At 38.6% G+C, this 21,346-nt stretch overlaps 1 protein-coding gene across 18 annotated transcripts in view; it reads right to left on the minus strand.

Annotated features, from left to right (window-relative positions):
* The window catches only part of CDC42SE2 (CDC42 small effector 2), a 145,996-nt gene that overhangs the window by 66,688 nt on the left and 57,962 nt on the right, over positions 1-21,346 (minus strand). For 14 of the 18 annotated variants that reach the window (XR_004430088.1, XR_004430093.1, XR_004430090.1 and 11 more), the window contains one exon: positions 19,699-19,869. The exons of 3 other annotated variants lie outside the window; for them this stretch is intronic. The gene's annotated coding sequence lies outside the window, so the exon portion shown is untranslated. Of the gene's footprint in view, positions 1-658; positions 679-19,698; positions 19,870-21,346 lie in introns of those variants that run through there. One more of the 18 variants, XM_033181343.1, reaches the window with a different exon arrangement.

The raw sequence follows: 21,346 nt of genomic DNA on the forward strand, positions 1-21,346 counted from the left end.
TTACAGGCGCCCACCACCACGCCCAGCTAATTTTTGTATTTTTCTTTAGTAGAGATGGGGTTTCACTATGTTGGCTAGGCTGGTCTCAAACGCCTGACCTCAAGTGATCCGCTGGCCTCGGCCTCCCTAAATGCTGGGATTACAGGCATGAGCCACCACGCCCAGTCTTAAATGATAAAAACTTAAATGAAATGTGAATTTAAAAAGTAGGCCGGGCACAATGGCTCAGACCTGTAATCCCAGCACTTTGGGAGGCTAAAGTGGGAGGATTACATGAGGCCAGGAGTTCAAGACCAACATGGCCAATGCAGCGAAACCCCGTCTCTACTAAAAACACAAAAATGAGCTGGGTGTGGTGGCACATGCACCTGTAATCCCAGCTACTCAGGTGGCTGAAGCACAAGACTTGCTTGAACTTAGGAGGCGGAGGTTGCAGTGAGCCGAGATCGTGCCACTGCACCCCAGCCTGGGCAACAGAACAACCCTGTCTCAAAAAAAAAAAAAAGTATTAATCAATACTGGACCAGGCTTGGTGATTCACATCTGTAATCCTAGCATTCTGGGATGCTGAGGCAGAAGGATTGCTTGAGACCAGGAGTTCGAGACTAACCCAGGCAACATGGCAAAATTCCGTAACTACAAAAATTTTAAAAATTACCCGGGTGTGGTGGCAAGTACTTCTGTTGTCAGCTATGTAGAAGTTGGAAGGCTCAGTTTGGAGGATCACTTGAGCCCAGGAAGTCGAGGCTGCAGTACACCAAGATGCGCCATTGCACTAAGGTCTGGGCAACAGAGTGAGACCATCTCAAAAACATAAATAAATAAAATAAAAACTAACAATGAGCAGTTGATAATAATGAATTGAGGAAGATCAGAGGTGGAAATGCAAAACACAGAATCAAGTACGAGTGAACATCCTTGCTAGAGACTTTTGAAGAACTGGTAAAATTATTGGGGAAGGGTGTCTGAAATTCCATCAGATGCCAAAGAGGTTTCTGCCAGAAATGCAAAAATTAATCAATGACCAAATATAAATTATCAATAAAGCTTATTCATAGCTGTAGCAGCACTAAATCTGTCTCAAACTAGCTGAAACAGCTGATACTCATGTGTGTAACAAGGCCCTTCTGAAAAAAATTAACTTATTTTAAGATGATCTTTCAAACTATGTATTTATCACACAGCTACTTCTCTGTGGTTAATCAAAGTCCAAACCATTGTTCCCTGAACTCGGTTATAAAAGGCTGAGGTATGGATGCACACGTAATTATCAAAATAGGAGGGTGAATTTTTTCCTTATATTTAAAATGACTGATTATAGATTAGACTTTCTTATAGTTCCATGTAAGTATAATTATACAGCATGCACTCTTTTTCACATCTGGCTTCTTTCATTCAGCATGTTTTTAAGATTTATCTATGTTGTCTCTATTAGTAAATTATTTTTTATTCCTAAGCAGATTTCCATTATATGGATATTATACAATCTGTTTATCCACCCATCTGTTGATGGACATTAATGTTCTTGGCTATTAAAAATAAAGCTGTTATGATTATGAACATCTGTATAATACAATGGTTTTTGTGAGAAGGGGTGAAGGTGGTAAATTAAAAAAAACACACACACACACACACACAAAAAAGAGGTGTTTGTGTGAAAAGTTTTTCTCTCTCCTGGGTAAATACCTAGGAGTGGAAATACTGGTTAATACAGTAAGTATGATTTTAACTTTATTAAGAAACTACCCACCAGTTTTCTAAATCAGTTTTACCATTTTGCATTCCTGCCAGCAATGTATAAGAGTTCCAGTTATTCCTTATCCTACCAACTCTTTGTACTATCAATCTTTTAAATTCTAGTCATCCTAGCTGGTGTACAGTAGTATCTTGCTGTGGTTTAAATTTTCACTCTTCTGATAACTGGTGATATTAAGTCTTTTCATGTGCTTCTTGGCCATTCATGTATTTTCTTTGGATAAATATGTTCCAACGTTTTGCCCATTTTAAAATTCCGTCATCTCACTGAGCTATGTTCACATATTCTAGGTCAATCCTTTCTCCAATATATGCAGAGTGAATATTTTATCCTGGTCTTTGTCTTCCTAACAACATCTTTCAAAGAGTTTAAGTTTTCAACTTTGATAATGTCTTATGCATGTTTTATCTCTTATGATTTGTGCTTTTTGGGTTCTAAAAATTTTTTCACATATCCCAAAGTTGCAAAGATAATCTGTTTCTTTTTCTAGACCTTTCAGCTTTTATTTTTATATCTATAACTTGTTTTTACTTAAATTTTATTTTCTGACAGTATAAAGGCCAATTTTTTAAAAAGTATGGATATCTAGTTGTTCTAGTTCATTTGCTGAAGATATCCTTTGTTTATCAGATTAATTTAGCACCTTTAGTGAAAATCAGGACTGAGGTCGGACACGGAGGCTCACGCCTGTAATCCCAGCACTTTGGGAGGCCAAGGCGGGCAGATCACGAGGTCAGGAGATCGAGGCCATCCTGGCTAACACGGTGAAACCCTGTCTCTACTAAAAATACAAAAAAGTTAGCCAGGTGTGGTGGTGGGCACCTGTAGTTCCAGCTACTCGGGAGGCTGAGGCAGGAGAATGGCGTGAACCCGGGAGGTGGAGCTTGCAGTGAGCTGAGATCCAGCCACTGCACTCCAGCCTGGGCAACAGAGCAAGATTCCGTCTCAAAAAAAAAAAAAAAAAAATCAATGAATACTACACATTAGAAGGCTGAAGTGGGTGGATCACCTGAGGTCAGGAGTTTAAGACCAGCCTGGTCAACACAATGAAACCCCGTGCCTACTAAAAATACAACAATTAGCTGGGTGTGGCGGTGTATGCCTGTAGTCCCAGCTACTTGGGAAGCTGAGGCACAAGAATCACTTGAACCCATAAGGCAGAGGCTGCAGTGAGCCAAGATCGTGCCACTGCACTGCAGCCTGAGTAATAGAGCGAGAATCTGTCTCAAAGAAAAAAAAAAAAAAAGAATCAATGAAAAATAAAAGACTATTATTAGCTGGGTGCAGTGGCTCACACCTGCAATCCCAGCACTTTGGAAGGCTGAGACGGACAAATCACGAGGTCAGGAGTTCAAGACTAGCCTAGCCAATATGGTGAAATCTCATCTCTACTAAAAATACAAAAACTTAGCTGGGCGTAGTGGCAGGCGCCTGTAATCCCAGCTACTCGGGAGGCAGAGGCAGGAGAATCACTTGAACCTGGGAGGCAGAGGTTGCAGTGAGCTGAGATCGGTACCACTGCACTCCAGACTGGTGACAAAGAGTGAGACTTTGCCTTAAAAAAAAAAAAAAAAAAAAGGCCGGGCGCGGTGGCTCAAGCCTGTAATCCCAGCACTTTGGGAGGCCGAGACGGGCGGATCACGAGGTCAGGAGATCGAGACCATCCTGGCTAACACTGTGAAACCCCGTCTCTACTAAAAATACAAAAAACTAGCCGGGCGACGTGGCGGGCGCCTATAGTCCCAGCTACTCGGGAGGCTGAGGCAGGAGAATGTCGTGAACCCGGAAGGCGGAGCTTGCAGTGAGCTGAGATCCGGCCACTGCACTCCAGCCCGGGCGACAGAGCGAGACTCCGTCTCAAAAAAAGAAAAAAAAAAAAAAGACTATTAAAAATGGCAAATCTTTGCCCTGTGCCTCTCCATCTCTTAGTGAGAACTGTTTTTAACTTACCAAGCTGTTTCTTCTGGTATTTACTTTTTTTTTTTTTTTTTTTTTTTGAGACAGTTTCACTCTGTCACCAGGCTGGAGTGCAGTGGCACAATCTCGACTCACTGCAACCTTCCAGTTCAAGTGTTTCTCCAGCCTCAGCCTCCAGAGTAGCTGGAATTACACACCTGCACCACCACACCCAGCTAATTTTTGTATTTTTAGTAGAGATGGGGTATCACCATGTTGGCCAGGATGGTCTCGATCTCCTGACCTCGTGATCTGCCCACCTCAGCCTCCCAAAGGGCTGGGATTACGGGCATGAGCCACCGTGCCCAGAGTAAAGTATTAACTCTTATAATTTTAAGTAAGATGCCCATTTCTACTTCTCAAATTATCAATTTTTAGACTACTTGGTATAATTAGCTTTTTTTTTTTTTTTTTTTTTTTTTGAGACAAGAGTCTTGCTCTGTTGCCCATGCTGGAGTGCAATGGAACAATCTCGGCTCACTGCAACCTCCACCTTCTGGGTTCAAGCGATTCTCCTACCTCAGCCTCCCTATGTTTTCTTAAATAATCTTTTGCTTTCTCTGAATAACTGCTGAGCTTTTTAAATTGCTTAGTTTTTTTATGTGTCTATATCAGATCTGTGAAACACCCGTAATTTCCAAATACCTGAACATATTAATAAATGTACTGATTCAAATATTCTTTTGGTTTCTTCCTAGCCTCTTGCTTCAATCCTAACTGCTCTAAGTTGGTATGTTCTGTTTCTGTGAATCACGTCTTCCTCTTCTCATTCTTCTCACTTACGTTGTCAAATCACATACATACTCCCCTGGCTTCCTAAGAAGTGGTACACAGAATGAAAATATTTTAATTCCTTACATTTGATACTTGATCATTTAGTTGAATATAGAATACCAAGATAAAAATCTTTCCCTCAGGAGTTTAAAGGCACTATTTCAGTATCTGGTAACTTACAGAGTTGTGAGAAGTCTGATGACATTCCAATTTTCCTTCCTTTGTGTGTGATGTATTTCTCTTCTAGAAGAGTTAAACATTTTTTTCTTTAACTCTTGGAATTCTCAAATGCCACAGAGATGTGACTTAGTTTGGTCCTTTTTCATCATTGTACTGGGGTCTGAATGAGCTCTTTCAAACTGGAAAATGCTGTCCAGGAAAATAATAGTACCTATACCATGGGGCTGTTGTGAAAATTAAACAAAATACTTAGTTCACAGAGTAGCTAGGACTACAGGCATGCACCACCACACCCAGCTACTTAATTTTTTTTTCTTTTTTTAATTTGTAGAGGCAGGGTCTATATGTTGCCCAGGCTAGTCTCGAACTCCTGGACTCAACTGATCCTCTAAAGCGCTGGGATTACTGGAATTACAGGAATGAGCCACGGCGCCCAGCCCAGATAGTACTTTCTTGCAGGCATTGTCCTGTGCACTGTGGGATATTTAGCAACATCCTTGGCCTCTATCCATTAGACACAAACAGTACCCCTTTTTCACCAGTTGTGACAACCAAAAATGTCTCCCGACACTGCCAAATGTCCCTGGGGAGTGATTCCCCCAGTTGGGAACCACTGTTATGGGGAAAGATATTATTATAAAAGTGAACTGAAAAAGAAGTACATGATATCCCTCTACTACAGAGAATCCCCTTCAGATGAGAGGGATAAGGAAAAGGTTCCCTAAGCCAAGAACTAATGACATTCTCCTAAAAGCAACAATCATGAACAAAAAAAACTCTAATAACCTTGTGTGGTATTAAGTTATTCTTGGTTATTCCTCCAAATTCCTCTACATTAAATTCAGGTGACCTTAGTAAGACTTGTTCCACTACAGAACAAGGCTTGGATCTTAGAACATCATAAAAAGCCTTATAGCTTCTGCACAGATTCCAGCTACCCTAAAACCATCATGCTGGAAAGACCATGCGTACACATAGGCCCAACTGAGCTCAGCCTTCCAGCCTTCCTAGTCAAAGCACCAGACGTGTAAATAAAGCTGCTTAGAATCCTCCAGTTCTGCCCACCTATTAGTTGAATACCATTAGTTGATGATGCTGCATTTAAGAGAAGAATTGCCAAGACTTGCCCAAATTCCTGACCTTCAAGATTGAGAGATATAATAGAGTAATTGCTGGTTAAGCCACTGAATTTTAAGGTAGTTTGTTATACAGTGATAGATAACTGGAGCTCTTTTTTTTTTTTTTTTTCTTTGAGATGGAGTTTCGCTTTTATTGCCCAGGCTGGAGAGCAAAGGCACAATCTCGGCTCACTACAACCTCCGCTCCCGAGTTCAAGCGATTCTCCTGCCTCAGCCTCCCAAGTAGCTGGGATTACAGGTGCCCAATACCATGCCCAGCTGATTTTTATATTTTTAGTAGAGACGGGGTTTCACCATGTTGGCCAGGTTGGTCTTGAACTCCTGACCTCAGGAGATCCCCCCACCTAGGCCTCCCACAATGCTGGGATTATAGGTGTGAGCCACCATGCCCAGTCTGGAACTCTTAATTTTTATGATTATTATCATATAGTTTGTGTATATTTTGTATGCCTCTACTCTTCAATTAAAGATTTTTATGTGCTGCGAGGAAATCTTGTATAACTAATCTTTCTTGGATCAAATGAAGTCATCCAATACTTATCAAGATGAACGACTGTCATGGGCTTCTGGTGCCTTCCAACAAAATCAACCAGAAGGAAGAAAAAAACAGAAGTAAATCTGGATTCCAAGAACAATAATGGCAGCAACAACAAAAAGGAATAAAAACTGCTGGTAATACTAAAAGCTGTACTTAACTTTTCTGAAAGGAAACTGGTAACCTGGAGCCAGAAGCAAAGGGAAGCAGAGGTAGGACTAGCAGAGAGATATGCTAAAAGCCCTTTAAGATTCTGCCTTTCCCTTCCCCTTGATTGCCCTTTAGCCACAGAAATTGGCAGCAACAGCCTAGATGTCTTTGTCAGCAGGATAAAATCAGGGTGGCACAAAAGCCTTAGGGAGGGAAGCTCAGGAAAACAGATACAGGCTAATAAGCCATCCTCTTGGCATTCACTCTTCCTGCCCCTCTGTGCCCCCACCACAAGGGGCAGAGGAGCTACAGGGCTGGTAGTGAGTTATAATCTAAGGACATAACCTCTTTCCAGTATCCAATATTATTTATTTATAAGAGTTTAAAAACAAATCCCAATCAGAATTTGCCTGATGCAGTAGCAACCAACAGAAGAACTTGACAGCACTTCAGTGGTGCCAAGTGGCTAACTGACCTGGGTCCCAAGTCCTTCCTCTCCTTAAACTCACCTGGACATAAATTCCCTAACAGATATCATTAGATTAAGTGACTAATACACCCCAAGGGACACAGACAAATAGACACATCTAGAACATAAAACTATTGTGAAAGAAAGATGACTCACTAAACAACTTACGCCATCTGAAGCAGCATTACTGGAATGAATGATCCAGCAATGTGTCCCTAAGAAGTCAATGGAAGACATAAGTATATGAAGCCAAAACAAGAAACCATGAAAAAGAATCAAGTAGAAATACTAAATATGAAAAACAGACAATATCCAGATAACAGAGTTCCAGAAAGAGGGAAGGAAATGAAACATTTCTAGGGAAGAATAAACATTTCAAGAAATAATAACTTCCCAGAATTAAAGATAAAAGAAGTCAAGAGTGTAAAGCCTCAAACAGCCAAATAACAGAAGAGCCCATTCCTAGAAAATTTAAGATTATCAAAGAAAAAAATCTCAAAGGCTGGAAAAAAAGAACAGAGTAATGTCAAAAGCAAAAGAATAAGATTAATATTAGATATCACAAAAAGTGACACTGGACACAGAATGGGGTAGTGTAAATCCACAATCCTTTATCCATAATCCTTGCAGCAGGGGTTTTTTCAGAATTCAGAATTGCTGTGGTTTGAATGTATCCCCCAAAAAAACATGCATTGGAAACGAAAACCCCCAAAAGATTAATGCTGTCATCATATTTAAGACTATGTGCCCCATTTTGATGGGTTCATTATAAAAGGGGGAGTTCTATCTCCTCACTCATGCTCTCTCTCTCCCTTCTGCCTTCTGCCGCAGCAACACGTTGTCCCCTCGATCTTGGACTTTCCAGCCCGCCGAACCATGAGCCAATACATTTCTGGTTCATTATAAATTACCCAGTCCGTGGTATCTTGTTATAGCAGCACAAAACAGACTAAAACAATGATTTTTCAGATTATATAAAGATAATATGGTGTGTGTATGTATATCACATATTATATAACATCCACAACAGCATCTAAGGAACTAACCCGTAATTTAACTCATTAATATCTTGAAGCAAAATCTATAAACATTAACACTAAATGAGATGAATAAAATCCTAAGTAGCCTCATACCAGTTTGGTTTGGGTGTTGTAGTCAAATAAATTATGAAAAACCATTTGGTTCTTTGATTTTAAAACACCAGGAAAGGGACTCTTGACCTGTATTTTAAAAGTCTTGAATTAAAATAACTTTAAACTTAGAATTTTACATCCAAAACATCCTTCCAATATGATGTGAAGACAAAAATATTTTCAACATATGAAGAATCAGAGGGTCACATAAAGCCCACTAACTACACATTTGGAAGAATACTCAAAAGAAAAAGAACTATAGACGGTACTCCAAGAGACAAAGAAAGGCCAGGCGCGGTGGCTCATGCCTGTAATCCCAGCACTTTGGGAGGCTTAAGCAGGCAGATCAAAAGGTCAGGAGATCGAGACCATCCTGGCTACTAACACGGTGAAACCCCATGTCCACTAAAAATACAAAAAATTAGCCAGGCATGGTGGCGGGCACCTGTAGTCCCAGCTACTTGGGAGGCTGAGGCAGGAGAATGGCATGAACCCAGGAGGCGGAGCTTGTAGTGAGCCAAGATTGCACCACTGCACTCCAACCTGGGCGACAGAACAAGACTCCATCTCTAAAAAAAAAGAGACAAAGAAAGTAAAAGTAGTCAAATGTCTTAGTAACCATAAAAAGTGATCTAAAACACCAGCAATATACTCACTGGCGATGGGGAGTTAGGAGATACCTTAAAAGAAGGTATGAGAATGCTGGAGTATCTGTCATATTTAGGGGAAGAAAAGGTCATTTTAAAAGTAAGAAATATACAGAAGTAAACTGAGGAATGGGTCTAAAAGGTAATCATCATAAGAACAAAAACAGAAAAAATTTCAACTTACCCAATGAAAAGCAGGAATGGAGTTAGGCAAAAGGGAAAGGTATGAAAATTAAACCCAATTAGAACAGTAATTACAATAATGTAAATTAGTTGAACTTGCCAATTTAAAGACAAATTGGTATAAAAAAAATTTTACGCTAGGTTAAAAAAATGACACAGCAATATGAGAAATATTTAAGAAAGGATAAACCAAACAAATATGAGCCACAATAAAGCTAACATAGCAATCTTAACAAAATTTAAGGCAGGCCAACCATGGTGTCTCATGCCTGTAAAGCACTTTGGGAGGCCAAGGCAGAATGATTGAGTCCAGGAGTTTAAGACCAGCCTAGCCAACATAGGCAGACTCTGTCTCCCTAAAAAAATAAACATAATAAATAAAAAATAAATATAACAAAATTTAAGGTAAAAAAAATCAAGAAGGACAAAGTGAGATACTACATATTTATAAAAACAGTAGAACAAAACCACATAATCATCATGAACACATCCACATCAAACAAAGTCTCAATATAGGTCAGAAACAACTGTAGAAAATGCAGGGAGAAAAAGCTAAAATCAACTGCAGTTGGAAATATTAACACTCAACTGATCAAAAACAGTATAAGCAGATATGTTGAAGATCCAAGCAATAAAATCAGAGAATACATATTATTTGCATAAGCACACAGCATATACACAGGTCATATAACAGCCCAAAAAGCATGGCCCAAAACACAAGATCAATACCATACACACTGCATTATCTTACAATGGGATAAAACTAGAAATTAATGACAAAAAGATGGTTTTAAAAATCTCGTTTGGAAACTAAATATATTACTAACTCAGATTAAAAAGTAAAAACATTAAGAAAACTTTAAAATACTCAGATGTTAACAGTAATGAAAATTCAAGACTACACTCTAACTAGATCAATTTTGCTGACTTGGTCACTCCTGAACCGATTACTGTGGACAAAGTAATGGTATGAACCAACAGGTCCCCTGAACCAAAACTAGGATTAGGCTGATTTGCTTAGGCCAACGGGAATCTACAAATACAATGGAAGAAGCAGGGGGTAGTGAGAGGGAAATCTGATTATCATATTAGGAAGAGGAAAGAAGAGATATATGCAACAGCAGGGAGACAACAATGCTGATAGAATTTTAACTCCAGTTCAGCCACCATTCTCAAAGGTTAATTACTGATCATATAAAATGAGATGGGATCTCAGTTTCCTTGGGTAAAAAATGAACACGATATTTAAGAGTCCCTTTAGTTCTAGGAGTTTGCAACTATATCAATTGTTTCGTTCAGGCTAAAATAGAGCCTGGCACATACTATACCATTTGGTATGAGTATAAAGAATGACTAGGAAGTTTACCACACTCAATTTTGAGAGATTCTTAGGACTACTACTTTAAAAAAAAAAAACGCCTAATGGATGTCCAATAGATAAATGAGAAAAGGACACAAATTTTAAAATCCACAAAGGGGAAGCTGGTAAGCTGCTTTTAAAATATTCCAAGTTTCTAATTTAAAAAGTGAAAATTAAAACAAAAAATTCAACTACCATTTCTTATCTATTCAAATATTCAATGTTGATAAAGAAGCAGAGAAACTGGCAACTGCATACACACTATAATAGCTGTGTAGATTGGTAGTGCTCTTAGAAAGTATTCAAATTTTTCACATTTAATGCATCAGTATCACTTCTGGAAATCCAGAAGTAATCCTGACTAGTCCAAAAGAAAGCAAAATACCTATACACACAAAAATGTTTTCTTGCAATATTTCTTATTATAAGACAGAAAACTCCGACACAACCTAAACACGTAACAATGAGGTAATAATTAAATTATGGTTAAATAACAGATTATGTAGGCATTGTCACAGTATTCAGAGAATATATTTAACAAATTTTATTATTTAAGGGCATCTAAAGAGTCCAGTAACTATGAGAAATTTACATTAAAACTGATATGAGCATTTGATTTTTAAAGTTTAAAACCTAAAACCTTGTTTCTAAACTTTATCTGACAAATTTTGTACCCCATGTTTTGAAAACATCTGGACTTCATCAAGAATGGGCCAAAAACAATTACATTTTGGGTATAATTCACAGAAATATTATCTTCCAAGAGTATCTGGGGTTTTTTATCCTAAAGGAGAAGATAATATAGCTACCCTTATTGAGCGTGCAGCTTATGAGCTTTTGGGTTTTTTAAAAAATATATGTGGAAAGATTTCAGTATCTACTATGCCAAAGAAAGTATTGGTCTTATTTTTACTACATGGTTTATATTTTTATCTGTTTTATTAGCTCAGCTCCACATGAGACCAGTGCCTGCCCCGATTTCTGGAATGCTGCCCCAATTCTTTTCTCCTAGGCCTTGTTGCCAGGGTTGCAGCTGCACAACCAATTCTTATTAAAATGTAAGTCTTTGAAATGCAGGTCTATGGAAAGGGATATAAAGGATTTCATTATCTTTTCTCAAAACTCACAATGAGGATTAAACTCCCACCCTTCCCAAGCCATACCACTACTTGTGCCCTTCTCTACCAAGTCACACACCAAATATAATGAAGACAGCAGCTCAGCCTTAAACATCCAAATAAAAACAGCCATGGAAGGAGACAGCTGCACAGTAATGAACCTTAAGGTCTGGCAAAAGTTATTTAAAAATGACTTCCAATACTCACGATGTAGTCATAGGCTACAGCTGGATATTCATACAGTGATGTGATTTTAGAAATAATACTTCTAAAGAATACTTGCAAGAAAAAACAGATACTCCACAATAACAATTTCAGAATAATGTCAGCAACTTCAAGTCAGAAAAACAAGAGCTGCAAGTAATTCACTCAAAATGTAAAATACTTTATAAGCTATTAATTTTGTTGTAGAACACTCACATCCCTAAAATTTTCTTGAAAAAGCAGGAAAAAATTTAAGGACAATTTAAATTCCTTTCCATTTTTTACTAGAATCTCATGTACTTTTGTCTCTGGATAAAATTCTTAACAACTGATCTTGCTCTTGAACAATTTATGATTAAATTCATCTTGTGAGAAAAGTTAACATACAACTGTCAAAACCATACAGATAAAACTATTTTCAATTAAAAGTAAACAAACAGATCAAATCCTTTCATGTAAAGTAAAATGACACAGAGTTTTTTTATTAAAACACATTATTTTGAATGTTCGTACACCACTGGAATCCTAACATGCAGAACCTTAGAATTTTAACTGTGTTAGGGAAAAGAATTAAGTTTAGCAAAGTTACCTGGGGTTAAGTATACATATCCTAGTGTGCTCCCTAGGTGACTCGTAGTTAAATACAAAAAAAGAAAAAAGAAAAAAAAAAAGAGATAGAGGTACAATCCCTTGAGGATCTTATTATAAAACATGCACTTCAAGTTATAGAAACAAAGCACATTGAGATACAATTCTAAAAAGTGGCTACTAGTTGTATTTTTTAGTAATAAAACTGAAATCATTAAATGTACTTCATAACTTCATAAGCTTTTTAAATATAGAAGAAATACACGATTAAAATACTTTAACATTAAAAATATAGATTGGGGGCCGGGCACAGTGGCTCATGCCTGTAATCCCAACACCTGAATGCCAAGGTGGAAGGATTGCTTGAGCCCAGGAGTTAGAGATGAGACTGGGCAACATAGGGAGACCCTGTCTCTATAAAAAAAAAAAAAAAAAAAAAATAGCCAGGTGTGGTGGCACCTGCCTATGGTCCCAGCTACCTGGAGGGCTAATACGGGAGGACTGCTTCAGCTCAGGAGGTTGAGGGTGCAGTGAGTCATGATTGTCCAATATACTCCAGCCTGAGCAACAGAGTGAAAGCCTGTCTCAAAAAGAACAAAGAAAAAAAAATTGGGGATCACCTTACACCCCTTTGGATGGCTACTATGAAAGAAAACAAAACCGAACAAAACAAAAAACCATACACAGAAAATAAATGCTGGCAAAGATGTGAAGAAATTGGAATCTTTGTACACTGTTGGTGAGACCATAAAATGGTGCAACTGCTATAGAAAACATTATGACAGGTCCTCAAAAAATTAAAAATAGAAATCCTATCTACTTCTGGGATATATTTGGAAAAACTGAAGGCAGAGCCCTGAAGACATATTTGCCCACCCACATTCATACTAGCACTATTCACAATAGCCAAGAAGTAGAAGCAACCCAAACGTCCACCAACAGAAGAACAGATAAACAAACATACAATGGAATATTATTGAGCCTTAAAAAGGAAGGGCAGTGGCACATGCCTGTACTTCCAGCTGCTTAGAAGACTGATGCCAGACTACTGCTTGAGCCCATGACTTCAAGCCAGCCTGGGTAATAAAGCAAGACCTCATCTCTTTTAAAAATAAAAAATAAAAATAAAAAGGAAGGAAATCCTGTCATGCTATAAAATGGATGAGCCTTATGAACACTATACTAAGTGAAATAAGCCAGTTACAAAAACATAAATACTGTATGATTCCACTTATATGAGGAATCTAAAGTAGTCAAATTCATAGAAACATAAAGTAGGTGGGTACTAGGGGATGGCAATAGGGAGAAATGAAAATTTGTTGTCTAATGAGCACAGAGTTTCAGTTTTGCAAAGTGAAAAAGTTCTAGAGACTGGTTGCCCAACAATGTGAACATACTTAACACTACTAAACTGTACACTCAGAAATGGATAAGATGATAAATTTTATGTGTCTTTTACCACTACCATAAAACACTTTTTTTTCTTCCAGCATGGTGGCTCACGCCTGTAATCCCAGCACTTTGGGAGGCCGAGGAGGGTGGATCACGAGGTTAGGAGATCGAGACCATCCTGGTTAACATGGTGAAACTCTGTCTCTACCAAAAACACAAAAAATTAGCCAGGCATTGTGGTGAGCATCTGTACTCCCAGCTAGTCAGGAGGCTGAGGCAGGAGAATGGCAGGAACCCAGGACGCAGAGCTTGCAGTGAGCCGAGATCGCACCACTGCACTCCAGCTTGGGCGACACAGCAAGACTGTCTCAAAAAAAAAAAAAAAAATTTCTAATGTGGACTGGCGGTGACCTCACCCCTGGAGATTCTAACAAATTGAAAAAGATGAAAATTAGGTGAATCCTTTTTTTCCTTTTACCCAGTACGACACTTGATGATTTGGTGGGGAGGGGATGATAGAATTAAGTTTCCCACCATTATCCTACCCACCCAGTTGTCTTCCCTCAATACAGCCCCTAATATTAGCTTCTTGCACAGCCTTTCACAGATACTTTATGAATATACCAGCATATATGTATATTCTTTTTTAAAAATATTTTTATGTAGCATCATACATCACTGGCACCTTTTTCACTTAACACTTTATCTTAGAAATCAGGCAAGATCAGTAACATTTTAAAGAGATGAGATCTATATTACCCAGGCTGGATTTGAACTCCTGAGTTCAAACAATCCTTCCCTATCAGCCTCCCAAATAACTAGGACTATCAGCATGTGCCACTACACCCAGCTAATATCAGTAACTTTTAAAAACTGCCTCTTTTAAGTTTTCAGGGCTGCATTTTTATCATACTGATATAAGTCATTTTTCACAGATGGAAGTTGAGTTGTTTCTAATATTTTACTATTACAGTACTACAAAGACTAACCCTGTATATTCACATAAGTGAGAGTATGATGAACTAAACCCAAAAGCTACAGAATTTAACCATAAGATAAATTCCAAGAAGTGAAATTGATGTATTAAAGAGCATGTACATTTAAATGTTCAGTAGGCATTTTAAATTTTGGCAGATATTTTCCAATCTCCTAAAGGAATGTGCCAACTTATACTCCCTCTAATAAGGCATTAGAATACCTACATTTCTTTCAAAAAACATTTTCTAAGAAGGCTTCCCTAACTCCAGGAATATAAAGAGGAAAAAATCCATTTTCTTCCTGTGAAGATAAGGATCTGATTTTTCCTGATGGCTACCCAGCTATCATATTGCCAGAAAGAAAAAAAATAATTTTCTCCACTGATCTGATATGTGCTTTCATTATATTCTAAATTTCCATATGAATTTGGGACTTTTTAAATTCTGTACCACTGATCTATCTACCAGAATCATAATGTCTTAATTACTATAATTTTAGAATACATTTTTTCTTTTTTTTGAGACAGACTCTTGCTCTGTCGCCCAGGCTGGAGTGCAGTGCCGTGATCTCAGCTCACTGCAACCTCCACCTCCCAGGTTCAAGTGATTCTCCTGCCTCAGCCTCCCAAGTAGCTGGGATTACAAGCATGCACTACCATGCCTGGCTAATTTTTGTATTTTTAGTAGAGATGGGGTTTTCACCATGTTGGCCAGGCCAGTCTCTAACTCCTGACCTCAAATGATCCACCCGCCTCGGCCTCCCAAAGTGCTGGGATTACAGGTATAAGCCACTGCCGCCCAGCCAGAATACATTTTTAATATCTGGAAGAACTAGTTCTTTTGTTTTTTATCTTATTTATTCACTTATTTTTTGAGACACAGTCTCGCTCTGTCGCCCAGGCTGGAGTGCAGTGGCACAATCTCAGCTCTATACAACCTCCACCTTCCAGATTCAAGTTATTCTCCCGCCTCAGCCTCCTGAGTAGCTGGGATTACAGGCATGCGCCACCACTCCTGGCTTAATTTTTTTTTCTATTTTTAGTAGAGACAGAGTTTCATTATGTTGGCCAGGATGTTCTCAAACCCCTGACCTCAAGTGATCCGCCCACCTCAGCCTCCCAAAGTGTTGGGGTTACAGGTGTTAGCCACCACACCCAGTCTCGTTCCATTTTTAAATGTTCATTCTTTGAAATAATTTTTCTGGATAATCTTCCTTATTTTTGTCCTTATAAATTTTAGATTCAACTAATCTTTAAAAATCCTTTTAAAAATGTTATTGGAATGCTACAGACTGGAAGAGAACAATATTTTTCAGATACTGAATTACGATGGTGAGTTTCTAACTATTCTTTTGGGTCTTGGGTGATTCTGCTATAAGAGATCCATTTTTTGAGCAATACTGCATGTCAAAGTAAAGAGTAGTGGGCCGGGCGCGGTGGCTCAAGCCTATAATCCCAGCACTTTGGGAGGCCGAGACGGGCGGATCATGAGGTCAGGAGATCGAGACCATCCTGGCTAACACGGTGAAACCCCGTCTCTACTAAAAATACAAAAAATTAGCCGGGCGAGGTGGCTGGCGCCTGTAGTCCCAGCTACTCGGGAGGCTGAGGCAGGAGAATGGCGTGAACCCGGGAGGCGGAGGTTGCAGTGAGCTGAGATCCGGCCACTGCACTCCAGCCTGGGCGACAGAGCAAGACTCCGTCTCAAAAAAAAAAAAAAAAAAAAAAGAGTGGTGGTGCTTGGTAAGGGGCAAAGGAAGCCATTATACAGAGTGCGAGCTGTGTCTACAACAACAGCCTAACCATATTAGGTATCAATACAAATTTATCCTTGTTGAGAAGACCAAGAAAATCTCTTCACAGAGGTAGAAACTATACTCCAAACCACTTTCTATGGCCCTAGGGTAAGAAAACAACTGCAGCTGAAATAAGTGGTTTAGAATTCCATTCCATACAAGAACTCAAAATTAGTGGTGTACTATAGGCTTGGAAAACCAGAATGAAGTGAGGCGCTGAGGGTAGGGGTAAAAGTCACATTGACCTTTCTCGTACTTTCCACTCCCAACTCACTCCAGCACTTTGGGAGGCTGAGGCAGGTGGATCACTTGAGGTTAGGAGTTCGAAACCAGCCTGGTCAACATGGTGAAACCCTGTTTCTACTAAAAACACACAAAAAAAACTTGGCCAGGCGTGGTGGTGGGCACCTGTAATCTCAGCTACTCAGGAGGCTGAGGCAGGAGAATTGCTTGAACCCGGCAGGCAGAGTTTGCAATGAGCCGAGATCGCATCACTGCACTCCAGTCTGGGCAACAGAGCAAGACTGTCTCAAAAAAAAAAAAAAAAAGAAAGAAAGAAAGAAAAAGAATGCATTATCTGCCAACCTGCACATCTGTGTCAGAGGTCTCCTTGCCTAACTCACAATTCAAGTTTTAATAAGTCCCCTTGAGTTCTTATTATACAAGTGTATAAATGAGGGTTGAGAAGGATGTATCAGCTAGGATGTTTTCACAAAAATATAAGAGAAAATCCAAAGCCAGTTGAATTAAACATGAAATTTACTAGCTCATGCAACTGTAAGTTTACAGGTACAGCAGCTTCAGGGAAGGGTTGATCTGGCAGCTCAAATGGAGTAACTAGGGCATGGCTTTTCTCTGCTCTACTCATTCTGTGTTGGCTTCTTAATCAATTAACTTTCCTTTCATGGTCAAAAGATAGCTGCCAGGAATTCAATAACTATGTTTTCAGGTTGAAATTCACAAAAACGTAAGTGACTTCATCTCAGCATTCCTAGCAATTATCCTCAGCATTCATAGCAAATATCCTAAGATTCACTCTGCTTGATCTAGCTTAGGGTGCATGCCTGCCATGACTGCCTTAGATAGGAAACATGTTCCATTCCAACAAAATATACATGAAATACAGCACATTAAAGCTGACCTTAATGATTTAAATTTCCTGTATTACTAAATAATGGTACTACTCCATTTAAATTGATGGGTAAAGCACATCATACAACTTTCTCTATCTTCTTAAAAAGTTATTCTCCTGCTGGGCATGGTGGCTCACACCTTCAATTCCCATACTTTGGGAGGTCAAGGCAGGTAGATCTCCTGAGCCCAGGAGTTCAAGACCAGCCTGGACAACATGGTGAAACCCTGTCTCTACAAAAAATATAAATTGGCTGGGCATGGTGGTGCACAACTATAGTCCCAGTTACTTGGGAGGCTGAGACAGGAAGATCGCTTGAGCCCAGGAGGCAGAGGTTCCTAGCATCTTTGGCTCAAATACACAGGCAAAGAGCCAAGATCACACTCCAGCCTGGGCAATAGAGTGGGACCCTGTCTCAAAAAAAGAAGAAGGGAAAAAAAAGGTATTCTCCCAGATTTTCATCAGAATTCATCAAGAGAAAAAAAAAAAAAAAAGTGACTTCTTCCCTGAATGTAAATTTCTTTTTGAAGGATTCAAAATATACTACCAGATTACCTGGTAAAATCATAACACAGGTTTTTTATCTTTTTCCTTTTACCATAACTGAAAGTAACACCATAGATTTTCAAGAAGAAAAAGACGTTCTTATTCCATACTTTTTCAAGATTATAATAACAAGATGTAAAAGAAAAGACAGAAGAAAACATTTATATCTAGAGCCAAGCCAAAAAAAAAAGTGATTTGTTTCACAGAGCTTTAAAACATAAGCAACTAGATCATCTATCCTATGGCCCAAGATCCCTCTTACTACATCACTGCCAAACTTCCCCCCACCTCCCCCAAACACAGAGTCTTAAGAACAGAGTGGGGATGCACACTTTAGGGAATCTTTCTGTGAATATGCATTCCAAAGCCAAATACAAATTATTCCTGAATTATGCTTCTTACTACTGATGTCCCCCATTCCTATAATTATCACAGAAAATAGAAGGCAAACTATTCTGTTTTTATAATAAAGAAGAAAGTGAAATTTCATTTATTAGATTGAAAGCTAATACTCAAACATGAAGGAGAGAACCTGGTTCGGATGGTAAAGTTGGACAAAAACAAAAGGCAATATTGTCTGGAGTAGAACTAACCACTTAAACATGTGTTACATACTGGAAGTCTTAAAGAAAAAACAAATTTCACTCATAATCCTAGAAGGAAGCAGTGTGGTTAAAGAAAAGAATGTGAATTAAAAAAAAAAAAATCTCTGTAATTATTAGATTCTATGGATTGGTTTTTCAAACACTTATCAAGTAATTCAGTTAAGCAAACATGTATTGATGACATCATTAAGAAGTATTAGAGTCAGATACAATAGGAATATAAACATACCCCTTGACTTCATAAAGCTTGTAAGGGGTTACAAAGAACACGATCAAGTAGAAATGTATGTGACACAAAAAAACATGGCTTTGGGTAATCAAAAAAGGAAGAAATCAAATCTAAATAATTTCTGTAGCAAATAACAGGAAATCTCAAGGCAAAACTGCTTAAACAATAAGAAAATTCAGGTAAAGTGGCTATAGGCATGGTAAATGGAACTCTAGTTCTACTTTTCTCCAGTTCCCTTGGTTCTCCCTCCTTCACATAAGGCATCACCTTCAGGCTACTAAAAAGATGGCTCCAGCACTTCCACACATCACTCCAGATAATATCAGCTCTGTGGAGAAGAGGGACCATCTGTTTTCTTCCTTTTCTCAAAAGCAAGAAAGATTTCCCCAAAAGCCTCTTGCAGATGTCCCTTTTGTCTCTCATTGGACAAAACTGTTTCTCATGTCCATTCCTAAAACAATCACTCCCAAAGAGAATGAGACCTACCACAACTAAGATTAGAATGGATGCTGGTAACTATCATGACCATCATTTCAGCACTGGCTGAGTATTTCAAATACAGTATTTCAGGCCTTGGACTGAAGAAGAAATAATAGAGAAGAATGCCTAGGCAAAGGAAAGGATGTGCCTAACTGGAAGAAGAAAGCCAAACTCTGAAATCAGACATTAAACATGGTGTTAGGGATAAAGAATTCCCTTAAACTGCACTGCTGTTCTCCCCTGTAATATAAAAATTAATGTCACCAAATGCTAAGAATGTAGAAGAAATCATCCTCTTTTTATGGAAGGGTTTAGGTTATTTAATTATCAGTGGAGATAATCAGACTTACCACTCCTCATCAATGGAGTACCACATTCAGCTACTTCTGGGTTAAGAACATTCCATATTATGCATACGGATGACTCAGCAGATTCACTGTCAGTAGTTATTCCTCGCAGATTTCTTCTCATTTGGGTTCCAGGTTTCACTCAAAAATTCACACACTCAAAACTGGCCCTATCTGCAAAAGAAAGTATGCAATTAGGAGGCAAAAAGCTACAGAGAGCAATTCCCCCTCCCCCATCTATAATTAACCGATCCATATAAAGACTGAACTCAAACACTAGACTCACTAAGCACCATGTTTAACCTAAGCAACGTGCATTTCAACACCATAACGTGCTTATTATACATAGTTACCACACTTTTCCCACCATATAAATTTATTGTTGCTTCCACAGTATATCTACCCACCGGGCAGAATCCAGCAGACAGACACCTTTGGTGGACCCACACTAGGTTGGTCTGCATGGTTAAAGGATAACTGCCTACATTTATAAATCAGGACTTTACATGAAAATCCAGATTTCAGACCTATCTTGAAAAATCAGAATATCTAGCAATACAGGCCCCACATTCCCATATGGAAACAATCTTCTGGAGCTGATTAGCAGCTAACTAACTCTGAGGATGGGACTTTGCAGTTCTCCACAGAAGTCGCCACTCTCCTTTACGTTACAACCTGGCTCACAGTTACTTGTCTGTACCCTGCAGGCATCTGAGCTTGCAAACTCTGCTATGTATTTCTAACAGCTCCCAGGGAACATTTTATTTTTGTCATAGCCAAGCATGTTTTTCTGCCTTGAGGATATAATATACCATAAGGCGATAACAAACATGGACTAAGAGTCAGAAGCTGGAGTTCAAATTCTGCAAATGACTAGTTGTGTGACCTCAGGCCTGTTTTTAACCTAAGATATAGTTCATTTAAAAGCGTCCAAATAAACCTATAAGCCTTATCACAGTAGACAAAACACGCCTAAAATCTAACATGTCCAACCTGAACTGACAATATTAAATCCATTGCTTCCTCAGTCTTTGTCATCTCAATAAATCACACCATAATCCACACAACTTTCGCTCAAGCCACAAACATAAAGTCCTTACCATATACTACTCTCCCTTGTCTCCCAGAGCCATCACCAAGGCAATTGGTTCTCCCTCCAAAATACATAATTTGAACAGATTCTTAGAATTCCAGCCATAAAAACAAACAGCAATTCATCCTTCAGAATCAATTACTTTGCTGAAATTGTCTATAAATTTAACACCTTAAATAATGGTAGCTTGAAGTGCCAAGGTTTCATATTATGAGGAATACCAGTACTTCATTAAAGGAAAAATGAATTTCATTAAAGGTAAAATGAAAAACATTAAGGATGCTGCATCTCACTCCTTGCAAGACATTGATACTACATTTTATAAACTTACACATTTCTTCAACTCTAAACTGACAGCGAACCAAAAGGCTACGCTAACTCTGATAACGAAATTAGGAAAACCAAAAGACTACTATCAATAGAATAAATAAGTTTAGGAAGATTGCAGGATCAATACTCAAAAATCAAGATTAATACTCAAAAATCAATTCTATTTCTATAGAACAACTGTACAAAGAATAATCAGAAGCCAGGCACGGTGGCTCGTATCTACAATCC

Source organism: Trachypithecus francoisi, unplaced genomic scaffold, assembly GCF_009764315.1.
Source record: "Trachypithecus francoisi isolate TF-2019V2 unplaced genomic scaffold, Tfra_2.0 Lachesis_group2, whole genome shotgun sequence".
Lineage (NCBI taxonomy): Eukaryota > Metazoa > Chordata > Mammalia > Primates > Cercopithecidae > Trachypithecus > Trachypithecus francoisi.